This window comes from Ammodytes marinus, assembly GCF_949987685.1.
Source record: "Ammodytes marinus genome assembly, chromosome: 19".
Classification (NCBI taxonomy): domain Eukaryota; kingdom Metazoa; phylum Chordata; class Actinopteri; order Uranoscopiformes; family Ammodytidae; genus Ammodytes; species Ammodytes marinus.
This window is the reverse complement of record NC_137223.1, coordinates 17,613,212-17,634,755: the sequence shown is the minus strand read 5'-3', so window position 1 is coordinate 17,634,755 and position 21,544 is coordinate 17,613,212. Positions and strand designations below refer to the sequence as shown.

The window sequence follows — 21,544 nt, the reverse complement described above, 5'->3', positions numbered from 1 at the left end:
AGACGCAGTCGGTGTTTATGCGTGTGTGTTTATGTTCCGCTTCTGTTCTGGTCTGGTAGCGGCTTGTGAATGGCAACCCCATGTGCCAGAGAGAGAGAGATAGAGAGAGCTAAAGAGAAAAAAAAGGAGGAAGCCATTTGTATCATAAAGGCAGAGGCTGCACTGTGATGGGCAGCGGGTCGTTTCATAATGGTAGCGGGGGAGGCTTGTGAAAAGCATGACCTAGCTCCTTTGCGTTTCTCCTTTATCCCTCTTTCAAGCAAGCTCTGATTGCTCCAAACAGCAAAGACTATATCAAGACGTGCACCTCATGGCGTCCAGGTCAGAGGTCAAATCATTAGTGACATTACTTTTTCTGCTTAGAACATACCTTTTACCGAGAACTACCCCTGCCCCCCGCCCCCCATTATTTTCTGTCTCTCAGGCTAAATACGTCACGGGCACAGTGTCCACATAAATGGCATACTCAAGGCTTTTTTCCCGCATTAGTCAGCAGGTGAAGACTCCTTCTTGTCTTGATAATGGTGGTAAAGGCGGACGCCCATTCTGAATTGGACTCGAGGGCGATTTTTTTTTTAAAGAGCGCTTAAAGGCTAGATAAAGCTACTTCTCCTATAACTATGTTTCTCAAAAATGTGGCAACAAGAGATGCCAAATGACAGGTCATTCAATATGGCTTAAAAAATAACAGGAGGAAGCGTTTTAAAGTCTCTATCTCCTCACCACAGTTCAGTCCATTAGCTAGAGAGAGACATGCATTGCGTAGGAGTGAAAAAGCACAACTTGCAGTAGCCTAAGTGTTTTTTGAGGATGGATAATGCATTCTTTAAATGAAAAACTCAATCAACTCCATGTCTTCAAATATTACTAGTATCATTAAAAACTCTTCATTACAGTTATGGCTATATGGTGTGTTTAATATTAAAGAAAGAAAAGAAGACAAGTTTGAAGTTGTTTTACCATTTCAATGTATTCTGTTTTTCAAAAAACATATGGATTTGGGTTTTTTGTTGATTGGAAATCTATTTGAAGACATCACACTGGGCTCTGGGGAACTGGAAATGACATTTTCCACTGTTTTTTGACATTCTTAGAGTAAACAAATCAATTGGGTCAAGATCATCAGCAGACTAATCGATAATGAAATGAATCAGTAATTGCAGTTTTGGTAGAGTGCCTTGGAAATAAATAGCCAGAGCTGAGCATCAAAGTGAATTCTTGAACTTGAGAACAGTAGTTCAAGACCAAATCCCCAATCAACATTCTCACAAAATGAGCTGTTGGTATTCATGGTTCTCACAGTTCCCCAGTTATAGTATGGCAGTATACCTGTATACTAGTTTTACAGAGGACGGTATCTGAAGTTAAGGGAAACCATTTTTTAAATGTTGTCTTGGTTGGTCAGCTCCCTGCACTCACTGCTCACAGAGAGCGCTCCCAAAAAAGGTGCTTTACATAATGACTTCAGATAGAAAAATGAGGTCTGCACAGTACATAAGATAATAAACTAATAGAGTAATAAAAATTCAATGTTCCGTCCAAAGTCAAAGTTAGGCTGCAGACTTGCAAAGACATGGAAATATCTTGCACAGCTACAAAAAGGTGACCTCTTGTTTTAATAATAATAATCACTGACAGGGATTCACTGTACATGTCTCATTATAACGCAGAATGGACTGGAGGCTTTTTCTTTTTACCACCGCCTCCCCTTAGATTATTCCTCACAACTAGTATGCAGGTACAGGTATGCTGTCAGCTGATGGCACCTTTGTCTGAGTGGCTCTGTGTGCCACCAGGAGACATGTTTTCCTCTGTGCAGAAGCCTGTCATCTATCATTACTTGAGGAGGCCTTGAGAATGATTCTGGCAGACAGCTCCAGCTCACCGTCTGGGGGCCCAACGTAAACAGCACACTGCTGGGCAAATAAGGGTGATGACGACCATTACTTCCCCAAGGTATGTCGTAAAAAATAAATAAAATAATAAAATGCTGGAGACAGGCTTGGCAAAAGTTCGGCATTTTTGACGGTTTGAATTTAGTTACATTTTCTACACAAAAATTATTTTTCTTCTCTACTAAACTTGGCTGTGATAATTTAGGACACACTCACGCCAAGAATGGTGAGTGACTTAAACAAACCCTGGCTCACTCACAACAATTTTTTAGATAAAATGAGAACGGCAACATTCAAAGTTGGCTATGCAACAAATAACCACACCAAGGCGGCCGGAAAAAGGCAAGCATGTGTCCTATTCCAAGCAAAATGTGGTGCAGTTTGATTGGAGTGAGAACAGTCACCCCGACTAATGGAAAAAACCCGAACCACTCTGAGCTTTATGGGAATATGGAGACGGATAGTGACACCTGATAGCTGGAGGGTAACCACTGGCCATAAGGTACTCCCATAGACATTTTAAATTAGTGAGAAGATGGGTTGAATGCAGGGTACCTTCAAAGTTTAAACACTTTTTCTGTGAAATTCACTGAAAGTGCGAAGAAAGTCTGAGAAATGCTGTGGTTACATTTAATGATATGTCAGAGCCAAAATAATCACTTAATTTAATTTTCATTTAACTTTTATTTATTTAAGAACTACGGATCATGTTGTAATCTTTTAAAAAACTGGTATTATGTGTTGAAATACATTTGAGTTACAAAAAGGAGACACTGGCTGTTGTGTTGTTGAGGTGGGATTAGTTTGTGGAAACAGCTCGTGTGTGAGTTTGCTCAAATAACTACTGTAGTTCGCACAAAGGGTCATCATACCACGTCAAAAAAAGCAAAAGGGATCATGGCTGTTCTGACCACATTTAATGCTGGGTTGACAACTAGACATTTTTAACAGTTTCATCACCCAATAATAACTGGTATAATAGGTGGATAATGGCGTACACTTTTAGATAGTCTCCCATGGAAAGTAATGTGTTCATAGTGTTTCATTCTGTAATACTAACAAAACTTGCCATGGGTATGACTGTTGGGTTTTTGGTTTTGGAAAGTAAAGGGTTGCTGGTATCAGCCTCCCAATTCCAACTTCAGAAAGACATTCAACCATCTGAAAAGCACTTCAGTTGGAGCATACTAGTGCCTTAATGGCTGAGTTGTGCTATTCCGCTTCACTTCAAAACGTGATGGACTTACCCGAAATGATACAATTCTAATATGTTTCAGAGTACATAAAACAAGCTGCAGGTGTGAGACTTGTAAACTGCATGCAGCGCTACCGTTCATTTTTCAAACTGTGAGAGCTGAACACAGCATGGACCACCACAGCTTGGGACCACATGGGTTCACGGTATGAGCCGCCTTCCACAGCGCACAAAGCCCACAACACTGTAGGATTTTACACCTGAAGCCCCCCCACCAGTGAGGGTTGAACCCCAGCAAAGAGCACACATAATGAGTCCTGTTCATTAGTGATGCACTGACCCAGGACAGACACACACACACACACACACACACACACACACACACACACAAGATATTAATACACAGACATAAAGCCCAATCCCCCCCCCCCCCCCACCTCCCCAATGTGCCTGTGGCATCCGTGCCTGGTCACCTCGCTCAGGGATCAAGGGCAGTATGTCGTTCTAATCAGTCCTCGCAGTGGGCAACCCCATTAATTCAATTCCATTTCATCAGCGGTGAGCGGACCACCAGCAGGGTCTGTACATTCCTGTGGTCCTGCCGTCCGGGAGTAATCCCATCTCCAAAATGACACCAGATCAGCCTCTAACCCCGTAATGGCTTCGGGACCAACACCGTCTTCTTGCTCGCTGACAGAATTGCGAGGTCTTTGCGTGAAGGGAAACAAAGACGGACGTAGCTCATTTTCTGGACACGGCGGGGGAAGTCAAGCGGAATTAATGACGCCCATACATCAAATCATTCCAGACCATCAACCCCCTACTAAACCAGGCCAACGCCACCAAACGTGTACATATATACTCACAGTCAGCTGTATCAAAGGATCAAGTATACAGCACAATGAGATTTAGTGAAGTGGAATTCGTCAGGAGTTTCAAGTTATAATTCTTTTGACAAACAAATTATTAACAACAATGTAAGTGCAACAATTGTCCAAAATAGATTATATGGGAAAACACAAAGAGTACAATACAATGATGAGGCAGACTGTGACTTATAATTAATAGTGCTTTTTCTAGCACGCTGTGTGGTTTTGTCTGCGGCATAATACATTTTGTATTATTATACAATAAGATAATGAGCTTTTCATATCTTACCGTACCTTTGGTCTCTGGTGGATGGGGATGCTCATCACAGACAAATTAGATCTTTTGAGTATTGCCGTCTACACCTGCAGAAATAACAATAACAGTTGGTGAATCTGGTGGGGCTTTAGAAAAAACAGACAATGAAATGAGAACTTTCATACATCTGGCTTTAATATTCTCGTGCATGCCATCTGTTAATGACAAAACATCCAGCATCCCTTCACTCAAAAGAATGAAGAGAATATATACACAACACAACCCATTCAAATGTGTGAACATCTGCATGAAAGAGATGTATCAGTGTAATCTTTGGTACGGAGAACAGATAAATGATTCCACAGACTCACTGTCCTGAGAGAGTATTAGAGGTCAGCAGCGGATAATTCGGAAGTGGAAAAGGTCAAACTGAGGATATATGGTGGCAACTGGAAAAAAATCTCAGGAATCAGTATAGTCAAATGAATGCCTTAGTGAAAATATAAAATTACTGCAATTATATGCAAACTGAAGGATTTCCCCTCTTTTTTTTTAGATGACAACAAAGCAGCGGATTCACTTTGGAGATGACACTTCAAAGGCCCTCATTGTCTAAACCCAACAACAGCACTGGTGTTCGTAAAAAAAACAGTGATCATCCGACTCCTCTGCGGTGGCAGCCTTTGGAAGTCACCACATCTCGCTTTGTGTGTGCCAGCATGTGCGTGTGTGCGTGTGTGTGAAATAGTCTCTGGTTCTGTTTCGCACAATGGCTTTTTTTGTTTTTTGGTTGAAAACAAGAAAAAATTCTGAATTATGACGATCACAGTAAGTGAAAGCAATTAAGATTGTTGTGGAAAACAAATAACTGAATTCTTTGGTGTGAAAAACAGATGAACCATTTTCATGTCTCAGTATTTTCCTCAAACAAAAATGCACCGTGGCTAGAAAAATTTAGACAATATCTCAACAAATAATGACCCAAAAATCTATGTAAACATCAACCGTCACACATTCAAATAGCAAATTATGCATGTGTTTCTTTCGAGACTTAGTCATACAAGCAGAAATCCATCATAAATCGATTAGACATACAACTTTGCCCTCCCGGGTAGCATCCTGCTTTTTCTTAGTCTAAAAAAATATCTAGCTCTGCCTCCATTAGGATTAGTGCTTTTGGTCTCCACCTACGCAGCTGAAACTCTCAATCAGGTTCATGAACCCTTTTTTCAGGTAATTCTGGGTAATGTAGGCAGGGGCGGCCTTAACGATCTGGGGGCCCCATTCAAGACCTAGTGTGGGGCCCCCCACTTTTTTTTTCCTTGAATTTTTTTTTAAATCTTAATTTATTTTTAATTTTTTTAAATACATATTTCTTGTGAATGCTGTACATGCTGCCCGCAAAAAGAAAACAGATGGTAGAATCCAGTTGGTTCGTAGACGGTTTATGAGATGATGAGCCACTAGGTGCAGACTCTTAAAAGGGCCCCCCCACTCCTACCTATCCAGTCAGGTACACTGACTTTTCTGCACAGTTACATACAATTAATGGTAAAAACATATTAAGGAAGTCAGTGTTTCTCAAAGGATTTAGGGATACTGTCAGAGGGACCCTGGTCCTTGTTGGGGTGTCCGGGGGCATCCCCCCGGAAGAAAATGTGTGCCTTTTGAATTAAAATGCATCAATCTGGTGCACTTTGAGGGTAAAATTTAGAGGCTATATCAAATCCTGAGATGCAGAAGGAACATTATTTTTCAGATTTTTCTTAATCAGGCAGCACTCTTTACTCTGCAACTGTAAAAACAGTAGATTGGTCTGCAGACTCATGTTCTATGATGGAGAGACTCATTTCAACAGATACAGGGTGGATAGCTACTTTTGATGAACAGTATAGAATTTACACATATAAATCTTATTCCTGTATGTGTGTGGGGGCCCTAAAGGCTTATAATGAAGCCCCTTAGACAGAGCTACTAATGCTGTTTTCTTATGCTTTTGTATTTCTCCCCTACTAGTTGTGGGGCCCATGATGATTTCTTTCCTTATATTTAGGCTTATTCCTTTTTGGACCCTGTTATTGACATGACTGACTGAGCTCTTTGACAATGCGACATGAAAAGTTACTATCAGTATCTCTGGCCCAGGGCCCCCCTCAGGCCCCTGGTCTGATAGCATGCTCAAGAATTATTTATAAAAAAATAAAAAAATAAAATTGTTGGGGGGGTGGGCGGGGCCCCATTCAATTGAATGGGTTGTTGAAACATAGCTAAGGCTGCTACTGAATGTAGGCGACGTCACACTGTAGAAGTAGAATTGGATTAGGCAGCGCGACGGAAAACAAAAAAGATAAATCAACTTCATCAGAATAAAAACTTCTCAGACGTGTCAGTTGTTACACTTTGGTGAAGTACAGCATTCCTAGAGATTTTATTCTTTATATCGAACTCCAAACTGCATTAAAACCCAAGTGTCCGTGAGCAAGACACTGACAGGCTTTGGTCATGGTGGGCAGTTGAGTTCACATCATTTGTGTTTTTGCCCATTCTGATGATGTGCAGGTACATTTATTTTCTCTTACAGTGTCTCCTGAAAGTATGCTGCCAAAAATTATATAAAAACAAGGTAAAGTATCCGCTCTCCTTCAAAATAATAGGCTGTTATAGACAGTTCTAAGGATGGGCTTTATAGTAGAACCATATGTCAGAGGCAAAGCTGACAGGGAGGCCGTGGCAAAAAGTGAGATGTTATTGAATGCTCCTTCATCATGTTTTGCTGACTCCACTTCCAAGTCACATACATCACGTCGGACTTAATAGACTGTGGAACATGATTTTGACTATATTTTTCCTGAAATGAAATGAAAAATGGAGTATGTTTCATTATTCCTGAAAAAAAGGACAAAAAAATTTCCATTGTGATGATTGTGCAGGAATGGAAACAGCTACCTTGCCAAATCTGCCTCAAGAGGATGATAAAAGACAGTAGCTCATTGATATAAAAGCAATTCTTTCTGCCATCAGTTTATGGAGCTAAAAAGCGCCTGCTGTTGCACAGAGCATTTCTGAGGAAGAAGAGAAAAAAAAGTTCTGACATATGGTTGTTTATGTAGCCAAAATAATACTCAGGGAAATTTCATTAAAACTCTTAACTCCAACACTGCAAATATGGTAGTGCATATTAGCCCTAAATACATATTGTCCTGCTGCCACCTGTCTTAATCAAAAAAAGTATAATTTAAACTATAAAACACTGTATTACTAGTTATTGTACTAATCTATAACACTTTTCTGCTGCAATAGTGTGTAAACAAAACCTGATATTTCTCTCCTCTCCACTTACAGTATTATGATGTTTTATTAAAAGAAAATTAGTTGAAACCCCGTAGGAAAAATGTCTACTTTGCCATGAAATTAGAGATGTTTTTTTCCCATTAACTCCACACAAAGCAAAATCATTAACAACCTCATTGACTTCCCCCTATGGATTTATATTTTGTCTCTACTTCCTTTGATTAACTACTTGCACATCCGAAATGGAAAACATGCTGTGGTTTGTGTCTGAAAAAGTCACTAGAGAATGATATTCAAAATGAGTGAGCACTGCCACAGTCACTGATAAGGAATAGATAAATACTTCATTATAAGTTCTAGATAACGCCTTAAAATGTAAAAACATCAATCTCCTTTCAGGTTCTGGTTGAATGTGGAATAATGACTTTGCTACAGCATTAACACGGTATTAAAGGACTTATTTCAGTTTATTTCACACTGGAGGCCGCTCTCTCTCACACATTCAAAGGATGCACAGAGAAAAGTTTTACCATACCAATTATTGTAAACTTGTCAAAATGGATCCATGCAATAAATCACCTAGGTAATTATCAATTGATTGAAGGAGCTATCTGACTGTGAAAAACACTTGGAAGTATGATACATCAATTTTAATGGCATTTCTTTAATCAGAATGCTCAGCAATCAGCAGAGACCAATTAAGTCCTGAGAGATAGAGACTAGCCATTAATAATCAAACTTGGCCGCCATCACATTGCCGCCATTCACAAAGGCTGCCCGAGCCGTTTTCAAGTACACTATTCAATATATGGTGGTATATATAAATAACATTGTGCCTCAATACTGTCACCATGTTTAAAATGTAAGATTGTAGCAGGAAAACTAAACAAGGATTTACTTAAACTACAAATCATGCCCAGCGTTGTTTCAGTTAAACTGTCAAATGACCTCTGACTGGCAGAACTTCTGTCATTAAATCAAAGGGCTTATTTTCCGAGAAACAATGAATTAATGTACGGAGAGGTGGAATGGATAGGCCAGGCCTATCTTGCAAATGCTGAGAAACACAGTAGAACTGTCTACTCGAGAAAAACTATAAAATGACACAGAGGCCCGCAGGCATCGTGCATGGACAAAAGCTATCTTTACAATGCCACCATCAGCCACCGTCTCATTAACATTATGCTCAGTTTTTATCGTAGCCAAATGTCTGCGTGTCTTTGAATACAAGAAAACAGCCAAACTGCCACACATTTGAATATACGAGCCACACAGAGACCAAGCAGAAACCAGAGCCTTTCATGTGTGTCCAGGCAGGATTTTACTAGACTCTGATTTTCACTGTTCATTTCCTTGGCTGCAGATATGAGCTGCAATCGCCTTTCAAGTGCACTCCACTGAACTGTAAGGGTGTAAAGAGAGGTTAAGTAACCGGGATATTATTTGAAGCACAGGCAGTGGCATGAACAATGTTAAACCCCCCTCCCCCCTTTTTGTAACCCTCTACATTACTATAACATTATATTTAGGTGACCCGCTGTGTTAGTGGATGGTTAGTGGATGTGACAACGTTCAATTTGTCATCATTCAACAGCGGGGCCCCCCTGACAGACAGGAAGGCAAACAGCCTGCAAATAAAAGCTGCCTGTTTTCATTATTATTTCTTGCCAGATGTTGTCCAGTAATTACTTAATACAATTAATGACCCTGGTCATTATGCTGCAGGTATTTATATGGGGAAAACCTACTGCCAACATGAATTAATCAACACTGGAGTACATGCATCAAAGCATTAGGTGGTTGGGATGGGGCCAATATTTTAGGAAGCTATTCTAGTCCTTTGGAAGAATACATTCAACTAATGGCAAACAGGTTGTAAATAGAATTCCATTTTAAAGATCACATCTCACCTCCTGCAAACACATGATTTATGCATCCTCTTAACTCTAAAGCCACCTTTCAACTTGCAATGCTGGAGTATGCAAATCAGTTGAAAGCCGCTGTTGTGTATGCTTCTTTTATTTGTGAACTCCTTAGATATTATTTTTTTGCTGGAGACAAATGATTTAGAGTTACAAAATGCACGGATCCCTCAAAGTAAACTACATGGTAGTGGGTAGAGAAGCAGTAATATTAGATGCAAGCAAACAAAAACCTCTGTCGGTTCTAGTTATTCTTTCTGAAGTGCAATGGTCATGTAATGATTTCAGAAGACTGCCTGATATCAAATATTTTCAGCACTTTATATGCTTTGTTTTCTTGTGAATGCCAACACAAACGACTAAATCAAGGCCAAAAAACACCACTGTGCAGTTAGCAAAGCCCAAAAACTGTACCGCTTTCATGTTGTGGCGCCATTCAAATGACAGTTCAAATAGTTTTATTGTAATTTCCCATGGTTCTGAGAAGAAGGCAGGGAGGGAAATGAGCACAAGTGATTCCGGTGGCCAGTGAAATTTGTTTTCCTCTTGAAGTAATTTGAAGTCTAGTTTGCCTCAAGCGGGCAGAGCTGGGTTTGAGTCTGACATTCCACCCCAAAACCTACTCACGCAGGCCTCTTTTTAAGCTCCTCTTCTCCTAAATTATTCAATTTAAAATAAATTATTAGGGGAGAACGGGGTAAGTAGGCACACTTTTTACTCTAGTGAGAATTGCTCATCACCTAAACATCTTTCGATAGTCATTCCTTCATTACATTGAAGCTTAAGGTGTTGACTTGAAATGTGTACCCCTCACTTTTTCTATCTTATTGTAATAAAGAAGAAATTAATCATCAAAGACACCGTTACACATTGTGACAACCAACCCCATCAAGGGGACGGTTGTCATACACTATGGGGTTGTTTGTCACAATGTTATCTTAATGGGATGAATAATCTTAAAAAGAAGGCAAGAAAGCAGAACTAAATTTGAAAATGCAATTGCATTGTCAAGTTGACAAATAGGCCTACATAACTTACTGTAGCCTTGGCAGCTTGTCTAGTTTGGAATGCACTGGGTTGTTTTGATTTTGTTGCCCTTTTTTCCTTTGCATGCTAGCTGCCTTTTCCTGCTCTATTCTTTCCTTCTCTAGGGTGTCAGTGAGGATACAGCTTGACAATTTATTTCATTATTGGGTTCCTTTTCTGGCTGTAGCCTTTGGATAACATGTGACAACCAACCCCCCCAAAAATGTGACGACCAACCCCAACTTGAATTTTTTGCTAGCATCAAGGCCAACAACCATCTGACAACTAATTAGCTTGCTAACCACAATCTAAACTATAGTTTACCCTTCACACTTTTTATGGGTAACAAGTGTTTTGTTATAAACCCATTCTGTACAAGCCTAGAAGAAAAATACTGAGGAGCTAAATATTTTCAATTTGACATGAGAAACACAAACAGTCCTCTCACCTCAAATTCAGCAGTCTAACTCCAAGGAAGACTATGTAGGTGACCTCTGATCTCAATTCTGGATATTTACATACCAACATTTCACAGACAGCGCCTTCTGGTTCCGAGATATAACGATTGTGACAACCAACCCATGTGACAAATTACCCCGTTCTCCCCTACATAATACACCCATGTCTTTTCTAAGGGCCAGTGCACCCTCAAATAATGTGTAGCATAGTCTGCAATTTTAAAAGCCCAGTCATTCCTAGATTAGATTTTATATGTATTATGATGTTTATTCCAAAGCAGAGATAAGATAGTAAAACACACCTTATTAAAGTGACTAAGGTCCATAAAAGAGACGCCAAGGGAGCTGTGGCTGTCAGATAGCCACATAGCAGAAATACTCCTGTAGCCTGGCTTAATGGGAGCCTGCATAAACAACTAAACATGTGGCGGGCAGTGATGAGTTACAGGACAGAAAATATTTTCCATGTCCGTCTCCTTCCTGTCTTTCCCCCCATTTCCATGGAGAAGAAAACTGCAGCGTCATCATATGGGGCTAAAAGGCTTAACCTGCCCCCCATGGAGCAACTCATCGCACAGCAGCCTCGCAGACTGCAAGCCCCCCCCGCTCCCCTAACCCCGAGACCAAGCCTTAGGGGCCCGAATCCAAACCAAATCCTCACCCCTTGTCCACAAACATGTCAAATGAATTTAAGCCATTTGTGTGGGTTTTAAAATCATGGTAAAGTTCTTCTCCTCGAAAAGACTTACTAAGCTTTTTTTGTTGTTGTTTTTGTTGCAGGAAATCAAATTGTTCCAAGCACCGCATCAGATAACATTCGGTTAAAGCTATGGGTAGATTTGAAATTGGGTCCTTCCATATCTGGTAAATATGGCCCTAGGCCCTGGCTCTTGGTGTCAGCTTGCTTGCTCAAGGCCTAATGAGTCTAAGCATTTTGTCGAGCAATGTAGCTTGGCTCTGCCTCCTGGAAAGCATAGCTGATGGAACCGAATAGAAAACATGAAGGCCACAGTAACACAAGACATGGGCTAATACACAGCTTTCAGCAAAAGTGGCATGTGTGTATGTACGCATGTACGCATTAGGGGAGAACGGGGTAATTTGTCACACGGGTTGGTTGTCACAATCGTTATATCTCAGAACCAGAAGGCGCTGTCTATGAAATTTTGGTATGTAAATATCCAGAATTGGGATCAGAGGTCACCTACATAGTCTTCCTTGGAATTAGACTGCTGAATTTGAGGTGAGACGACTGTTTGTGTTTTTCATGTCAAATTGAAAATATTTAGCTCCTCAGTATTTTTCTTCTAGGCTTTTACACAATGGGTTTATAACAAAAAACGTGTTACCCATACAAAGTGTGAAGGGTAAACTATATTTTAGATTGTGGTTAGCAAGCTAATTAGTTGTCAGATGGTTGTTGGCCTTGATGCTAGCAAGAAATTCAAGTTGGGGTTGGTCGTCACATTTTTTGGGGGGTTGGTTGTCACATGTTATCTCAAGGCTGCAGCCAGAAAAGGAACCCAATAACGAAATACATTGTCAAGCTGTATCCTCACTGACACCCCAGAGAAGGAAAGAATAGAGCAGGAAAAGGCAGCTAGCATGCAAAAGAAAAAAGGGCAACAAAATTAAAACAACCCAGTGCATCCCAAACTAGACCAGCTGCCAAGGCTACAGTAAGTTATGTAGGCCTATTTGTCAACTTGACAATGCAATTAAACTTTCAAATTTAGTTCTACTTTCTTGCCTTCTTTTTAAGATTATTCCCATTAAGATAACATTGTGACAAACAACCCCATAGTGTTTGACAACCGACCCCTTGATGGGGTTGGTTGTCACAATGTGTAAGGGTGTCTTTGATGATTAATTTCTTCTTTATTACAATAAGATAGAAACAGTGAGGGGTACATATTTCAAGCCAACACCTTAAGCTTCAATTTAATGTAGGAATGACTATTGAAAGATGTTTAGGTGATAAGCAATTCTCACTAGAGTAAAAAGTGTGCCTACTTACCCCGTTCTCCCCTATAGTGCTGCACAACATGGATGCATCCACAAAAGAGAATGCAGTTCAGTAAGGCTGTTATTCACTGGTTTTGCTTTTACTTTTAGGGAATACGGAATAAGCACATGGATTTAAAAAGTTAAATATAAAGGAAGCCAAATGTCCTTAAACTCCATTCTTCCCTTATTTACGTATACATGTTCTGTGCATAATTTATTCTATATTAACTACAACTAATGTATGATGAAAATAATTAAATTACTCAGATAATACGCAATTCAATTGGTTTTAGTCAATTATAAATATATCCACAAACATAATCTATCAAATATTATTGAAAGGTCTCAGTTCAACATTTAAACCTTATTTCAAATGGAGCACACTATCATTTTAAAAGGGGACCTGCCTGCTCAAATCTCCATGGCTATTGGAGTTTTAGAGCTGTGTGCATTTTGAGACCAGTTGGGTCTCTGAGCAAGGAAACTGCAGGCTTTTTAGAAATATGATACCAGCATCACTAGCTCGTCAGCAACTGTGTTCAAGAGGGCAGCTGAAGAGACTGCCTTTCATAGTTCACCGATCTCTGAAGAGCTTCGGAAGCATAGCGTTTGCCTGTGGCCTTTTTGCCCTGTGTACATTAGCAAGTACAGTATATAATGCTTTGTAATAACCTCTAATGCTAAAACATTCAGTAGCATATCCGAACAAAAATATCACTACCACCGAAAATCATGCAGGAAAGCATCAATGCAGCAGTGGTAAAAGGCAGAGGACTGTTTCTGTGCTGATGGTAAAAATCAAACGTAAATCCCCCCAAAAAATGTGAAACCATGAACAAAAAAACGTTATTGTAGCCTACTTGGAAAAAGGGGTCACACCGACTACTGAGGGATCATTAAACACATACCTGTCCTGACATAAGCCATGTTTCTATATCTGACTAATTACCTTGCCAAATAAAATGATCAGCACCAGTATTAATAGTAATTCCAGACTTCATAGTTAAAAGTTATCTACAGGTGTTAATTTGAAAGCACCTGATGGCAACAAAAAAAGAAGAAGATAGCTTTAATATGCTTTGTCTTAAAATAAAATCATGTCCTATCCTCCTCCCTTCACTGAAAACTACCTTCATCAGGATCTTGTTAAATGGCTGAGTTAAAGCTAGCTGGCTTTGGCTGTGGGCCGTGGGTGAAGCCTGGATGTGGCTCTCACAACAGGTAAAGATAATCTAAGTTTGATCCTGCTGTCACTTAACTGCCGCATGCACTCAGCTACCAGTGTGCACCACTTAGGTGGCTGTAGCAATTGAGCTTTGAATGGCCCTAGCTCTCAATGCAATGTGTATAGAAAGAAGCCAAAATTATCAAATCAAGTGGGACAGAAAAAGAATGAATAGAGAACGAGTACACTTTGTGAGGTGGTTAAAGTGGTGGGAAAAGGAAAAAACAATATAACGTAGCTAGCATGGCTCAGTCAAGGTTACAAAATGTGTCTACAAGCAATGCACCTAATAACATATTACGTATAACTTGTTAGGTTAAGTGTAAAAACAACATGTGTTTGCTGTACAGGGGGTTGTGTAGAACTAAGCCAAGCTAGGCCAGGCTAGCTGCTGGCGGTATCACGAAAATGTTTAACATACAGAAATGAAGAGGTTTCAGTCTTTTCCTCTTGATACTCGACATGAAAGCAAATAAGGACATTTCTCCAAACATTTTATAATTTAAATCGGTGGTCAAAATCCAACATTGTAGCATAAAACAATCTAACTGTTTTTTTTGTTGCAAACATTAGGTTACTGTCAGTATTTCCCCAACAAATATATTGAAAATTATATATTGCAGGTCCTCCAACCCCTCCATTGCATTTGGTTTTAGCTGGTTGAAATTTGCTACATATTTACGTGCTAGGTTCAGTGCAGTAATATCAAGATATTCTAACCCGCACATTTGACAATCATCAATATAGGGTAATATGCAATTTTTTTGTATTTTTGTATCTCATTTTTTATACTATTTATACTGTATGATGTGTTGTATGGACCTGTGTCTGCAATAAAGCATAACATTTTTTTTATTGTGTCTGAGAAAATGTTAAGCTTCCACGAAGCAAAACTGTTAAAAATCAATAAAGACAGTTATGTTATACTCCAATTTAGAAAAAGATGCAGACACGCTGTGACCTGCATGACTAATGAAAAAAGGAAAGAAAACCTTGATCTTTTTAATATCCAAATTATTTTCTCATTATCACCTGCCTTTCATCACTGTAAAAGACTGCTCGAATTTGTTCACAACAGTACAGATTTCAAACTGCATACATGAATTTGTTGAAACACTGTATGACAACTACAGCATATCACACTCCAATAGAATGTGAGATGTGCGATGTTAGTGGGCGGTAGCTGTTCTCTTTAATTATGTATGTATGTATGTATGAAAATCGTATTTCCAGTCTCTAAACAGAAACCTTTAGCTAGGTGAGCGATAGAAAAAAAGATAAATGAATATAGGAGCTTCTGCTTAACGTTGCATCTTAACTCAGTCAGTGCTTTTTGAATGGGTGATGAGCTCATTTGTATCAAAGGTAAACTATACCCAGAAGAAAAGCGCATATAGACATTTTTAAATAAGGTAATCAATAACCACAGCATGTATTTGAAATGGGTTAACCAAAGAAGACCCGCTTTTTAAAACTGAGAAAATTTAGTTCATTGTCTAGCAAAGCGCATTAAAAAAATCATGCTAAATTGCCTTTCCTCTACATTGAGATTGGGAGGGAAGGCGGGCTGGTCCAGATTGGCCCTCGAATCCCCGCCACTGCTCAAACAGAACCAGTGTAATCACCAGTTCCAATCACACATTAATACTTTGCTTTTGTGAGCGGGTGCAGATAAACAGAAGCATCACTGTACTATATATGTACAGTCTTTAAAAAAAGCAGGCAGTGGAAAATGTCTCCATCTCTGCATAGATGCTTTATCTGTTGTTACAGGAATTACGGAGGAGCTGGCTTTTCTGTGCTCATGTTCGCTGGGGGGAGTCTGGAATCGCATCTTGTTCGTTTGACTTCTTTAAACTCCACTCCATCACCAGAGGCAAAAAGCAGTGGATCACAATTTCATCTCAGAATACTACTGTATTTAATTTAGTCCTACATCCTTTGCGTGTATTTACAGACCAGCATGCATACACAACACCAATCAAATTATGAACCCTGTACCCTGAAAAAGAGCTCTCCTTTCCGGTGGGAAAAAACACATAAAAAAAACAGCCTTGAGCTACAGTATTGTAATTTGCTGACCATAGGAACAGGAGTCGTTTTTCGCTTGGCCTTTACTAATAGGATAAATGCCTCTGGGTAATTTCTAAATGAATTCCTCGGGCCAAAGTGGCTCCCTGGGCCAACCTAAATCACGTTTGATATAGAAGAGGGATTATCCCTGATTGAGTTTACTGCAAAGAAGTTTGTGAAAACCTGGAGAAACCTCAATGCTTCCACAGAGGCAAGGCTTGCCTTACAATGAGGATGTGTGCTGTATCTTTAGACACACACTCCCCTGCTCTGTATGCTGCTGGGTAATCACCCACCTACAGTGTACAGTAGACAATTCTCCCGTCATACGCCCGCAGATGAGGCGAGAAGACCCCTTGCTAAATGGCCCCATGCATTGTCTTACATCATCGAGTGCATTGCTCCCTGTCTGTCCAGGGAGGACTAGAACTAAAGCCTTTAATCCGCGCCTTGATTCACGATAGCCCGCTACTGCTAGGTTTTCATATGTCATCAGTAAGGGGGGGAATGTGTCCTGCTCTCCCTCCTCACATGGTTGGCCCCCGCTAATGCAATAACAACATTTGAGGTACATCAATTTGGGAGCAGTAACACATACGGTCAAGCTGGGGGCGGCTGTACATCTATTTATATACAGCATCACACTCATGTCGGGGCTAGTAAACAGGCATCAGTGCCAAGACCAGAAAGGATTGACAAGTATGTTCTTGGGAGTATGAGAGTATGATAACAGAGGCGTGCTATATGTGGACTACAGATTAAATGTGTTAAGGAGTATTATTAGTGCCAACCTCATACTTCTAAATCAACACCTTCTGCCACGCCAAAAATAAATGAAACTCTGCTTGTCAAGTACTAGTGGGAGCTTTTTCTACAATAGATGGATTCCGTGTTCAGTAGCTAACTGTGAGGGAACAGTAGTGTCCCTTACAACAACTGCTCTCCTCCACTACTACATCCAAGGGAACAGCACTTCACTGTGAACAGCACATGGGACTCAGTGATGAGTAATGCTTTTGTTGTCTGAAGGATGAGTCTTGCACGGCGTAAGCCTACAAGTTGACTATGTAGAAAATGAAAATAGGTATTTGTATTAATACACCTCTAGCTCACTGCACTGACTGCAGGGTGTGTGCACATTGAGAACAGAATAAGATTGTCTTTAAATGCTTTTTGTGCATTTGGCTTGTTGCTAGAGTTACTTGTTTAGATAAAGCATGCAACAAAACATCCAAATATGCAGACAAAGGAAAGCTACATGACATTAGTTAATTGGTGTACCAATTTGCATCATTTTGCACACCTATAAATAACCTATTTGGAGTATAGTATCGTACTAGGCTATAGTCTTCTGAATTAAGTCAAATTAAGAGGCGTTTTTTGGAACATTTTAGAAATACACAGCTGTAACAGTCAGCATCTGTTCATCCTAAACTGCTGACCTTTATGCCCACAACTACTCCAATATTTTCCCTAACCCCTGATTATGTTTGTCACGGGCTCTGAGACGCAAAGTTAGTTTATTATTTCTTGCAGGAGCGCTTGCGCACAACGTGAACGCTGCACACACCATTTGGTATAAGCTATGGTGCTCTGCTAGTGAAACTGATGATACTCCTCTCATTCATTCATGATAGGACAAGTGCCCGACGGCAAACTCCTGGCTGATACAAAAAAAAGCCCGTCAAAATCAAGCGGACGTGGAGTCAGCGTGCTGGGCGACTGTGCCCACCTCTACGCGGACTGAGCGCTTACCTCCCCGGCTGCTCGCTGCTCCTGTCCCCCGGCGTTTGTCCTTGTTTCGCTTAGGCGCTGCTTTATGTATGAATGCTGTCTTTATCCCGCAAGGACTGTTGTTGCATTCTACAGCGAAGGCAACAACACTGTGCACTGGTGGCGGCTCTGCGCAGGTTGGTAAGTGGCCTGTCTGTGTGCGCCGCTCTGCACGTCACGAAGTGGAGAGAGGACAGGACTTTGGCAGAAGCGTCTTCGCTTGTGCGTGCTCCCTGCGCGGCGGAGGATCGGAGATGTGAGCGACTGCCTGGTCGGGGCTGGCACACCGTGCGGCCACTTTTCCTCCCGATGCCGCCGCTCCTCCCCTTTCACTTCGTTTGGTTCACACAGGCCATACAGCGCCCCCCACCCGTCACCGTGCGCAATTGCATCTACAAGCAGAGCCGTATTCGCACTACAGCAATAGTATACTGGAAAATAAAGTCCCTAAGGAGAGAGGATCCTGGGATCATGCAGGACTGAGGGGCATCCAGATGTTGGCTGAGAATTTGTGAAATTTTTGTTGAATTTCTATATTGTCATTTTTGACAACTACCTGTTACCATAGTAGGCTATGCAAAAGGGATTAATAGATAAAAGAATTAGGCTACATAGAGCTTTCCAAAAGGTGAAAATCCGACCAAAACGGGTCATTAACGCGAGTTTTTTTTTACATTCTTGATTCTGCAGCATCCAGAGCACTGCTGCTGCTTTCCCATACTATATACCTTAGTGCTGGTGATTACATTCACTTTGCATCCTGGTTGTACTGTATGTCAGCCCCTGATTAGGCAGCGAGAAAATGAAAAAAATCAACAAGGCCTTCTCAGGCTGGATCCAGATCTCCTGAAATCAATGTCCTTTTTGCTTTCCTAACCACTTATCCATGAACACAATGAGAAATGTGACGCAGTCGAGCAGAGCCGGGGAGAAAAAGAGTTGTGTGAAGTCAGGAAAAGAAACCCAGACATTTTTTGACCAGTTCCTATCTTGTCTGTCACTTAGGTTACTTGCAGGGCAATTAACTCATGAATAAATGAAGAAAACCCCTCCAATCCACGGTTTGTGTCTACACAGTAACATTAATTACTGTAAAATATTTGTGCTTACCATGGACCTATTATAAAAGGTGCTTACCTGATGGATTGTCACCCTGTCAGTGATGATGAAGAATCCATTAGAGTCTATTTGTCTACTGTTGTTATACCACTTTGTACTAATGGTACACCCACACAGTTTTTTTTTACTTATTCCGTGTGATTAGTACTCCTCTGGGTGAGTGCACACCGTTTGATTTACATGCTACCATCATTCACTCGATGTTTGCATATAACAACTTTGTAATTTTAACAAAGTGTCCGGGGAAATGAAATCTCGTTTTGTCCTGTGTATCTCCACCCATCTTCAGCCTAAGCAGGGGGCTAATCCGCCTTAAGTGAAAACACCTAAACAAATATATAGTAAGTCTAAATGTATATTATACTTATGCTGTAAGTGTTGCACATTATACTATAGTAAAGTGTAATAGCATAGTAAATTAATTATTAATAAAGCCACCGGCACAGGTGTAAATAAATAATAAGATTAATGATGGCTGAATTCAACAAAGCTGCTTCTGTTTCAGGGTCATGAACTAGTGTTAATGTTATTAATAACACTTGTGCCTTTCCTGCTATTAAATGCTGCTGTGAAAAAAAGGTCAGTTAGTTGCTGTACAGTAATTTGTGTGTGTGTGTGTGTGTGTGTGTGTGTGTGTGTGTGTGTGTGTGTGTGTGTGTGTGTGTGTTTTGATTATATGTCATATTAACATGAATAAAAAGCTATGCTAATCATCCTCAGTCAAGTTCTGCTTGGGAAAGCATAGGCACTAATACCTATTGGTTTAGTAAAGTAGACAAAAGCTTTACCAACAGTGGCAAATAATTGTCGTGGCAATCAGAAAAACCTGATGCGGTCTACTGTCGATTAAATGGGGGTTATGAAATACTTACCCTATACAGACACACAGGTTCTTTTCCAGCCTAAACTCCATATATGGTATTACTTTTAAAAGGCCCCATTAAAAGTTAGACAAAAGTTAGTAAAAGTAGAATGGACACTGTCAGTCAGTTACCAACCTAATTTTCCTCTTTTTAGATCAATTCTAACTACTATACAACTGTTTACTAGTTGAAACAATAATTATGCATCACTTTTTAAAGAATATTTAAGCCCCTGCACCCCTATGCTCTACCCACACAGGGGTTTCCAATTGAACCGCCTAATTAGAGCCCTTCTCAGGACGGCACAACTGCCTTTGACTGACATCTCACTCACTCTTGGGTTTGTTGTGGCCGTGTGGGTGGGACAGCTCACATCGTTATCTGTCTTTCTAGCACACAGAGTTTAGGTGACGTTCCGTTATTCCTAGCTCCAGGCAACTTACACCTGACTGGAGGTCTGAGTGGCAAGAGTAATTGCGAACACCTGTGTGGATGTTCGGAGCCTATAATTTGCAAAGTAACTGAAAATAAATATAGTGAAGAAGACCGTGACTTATTTCTTGCTGAAATAAAGTTCAAGTTTAAAATGTCATTAAAAGTAAACATATAAAGGTGCTAAGAGGAACTTTGAAATATTTCTGAAACAGTCAAATTTTTCCTCTGATGATCATAAATGACATGTAACAGAAAACGAGACCATCAGCACTAAGAATGCTATTTTTCTATCGTTTTTCTTACTGCCTTTGTCATGGGTATGCTCACCCAGGAACTACGGCTGTAAAAGCACAACTGCTTTTGTCCAAATGAGGTGCAATTAGAATGAACACAAACTGAAAGTTCCTCGGAGCACCTTTAAGTAAAGTAAAAGGGCCTCAGAATACTTGAGTAAATGTGAGGACTCCTGAAATAGTTAATAACCTTTAAGAACATGATGCAAACTGATTGACATACTTCTAATAATGGTTGTCACATGTGGAGGGCTGCAGTCAAGACAGTACTTTAAATAGTAATGTAATCTAAGAGTAGGAGTGTAAATGTCATGTTCAACAGCATGCACAGTTAAGCATATGCACTCCACAATGCTTGAGTACAATTCTTGAGTGCGTTTCACTCCCAAAACATCCAGCATTTCATCAAAATGTCACACTCGGCAGAACAGATAGCGGGCTCTTATCGGGGGTCAAATTCTGTACTTTTGCAGTAGTTTCAGAAGTCTCCATGGCTGTGCATTTCAGCCAATGGCGGTATGTGAAATGGTGTGCAACCGGGTGCACTGGTTTTGTTGTAGGCTACAGACTGTTGAGCTGAATCTGAGCCAACAGGTAATATTTTGAAAAACTTTTACATTGTACAAATAATGCTTGTTATCTGAGAACTATAGGTTTTATGGAGTGACTCACCCAAAGCAAAATGAGTAACATGTTCAATAAGAGAGCTCTGTGTTTAACGACAGGGTGACCCAGAACTCAGGACGAGGGAGAGACAGGGAGATGAGGAGGGTGTGCAGTTGATGAAGACACAATACAAGATCTGTACAAAATCAGGGAGCAACAATGGCCCATTGTTCTTTGA

General features: G+C 40.3%; 1 protein-coding gene across 1 annotated transcript in view; it reads right to left on the bottom strand.

The window, feature by feature from the left end:
* The window catches only part of klhl29 (kelch like family member 29), a 214,028-nt gene extending 195,903 nt beyond the window's left edge, over positions 1-18,125 (bottom strand). Inside the window, exons 1-2 of the mRNA XM_080047433.1 lie at positions 17,973-18,125; positions 4,249-4,322 (exon numbers count right to left, since the gene is read on the bottom strand). The gene's annotated coding sequence lies outside the window, so the exon portion shown is untranslated. The remainder of the gene's footprint in view (positions 1-4,248; positions 4,323-17,972) is intronic.
* Between the last annotated feature and the right edge of the window lie 3,419 nt (positions 18,126-21,544).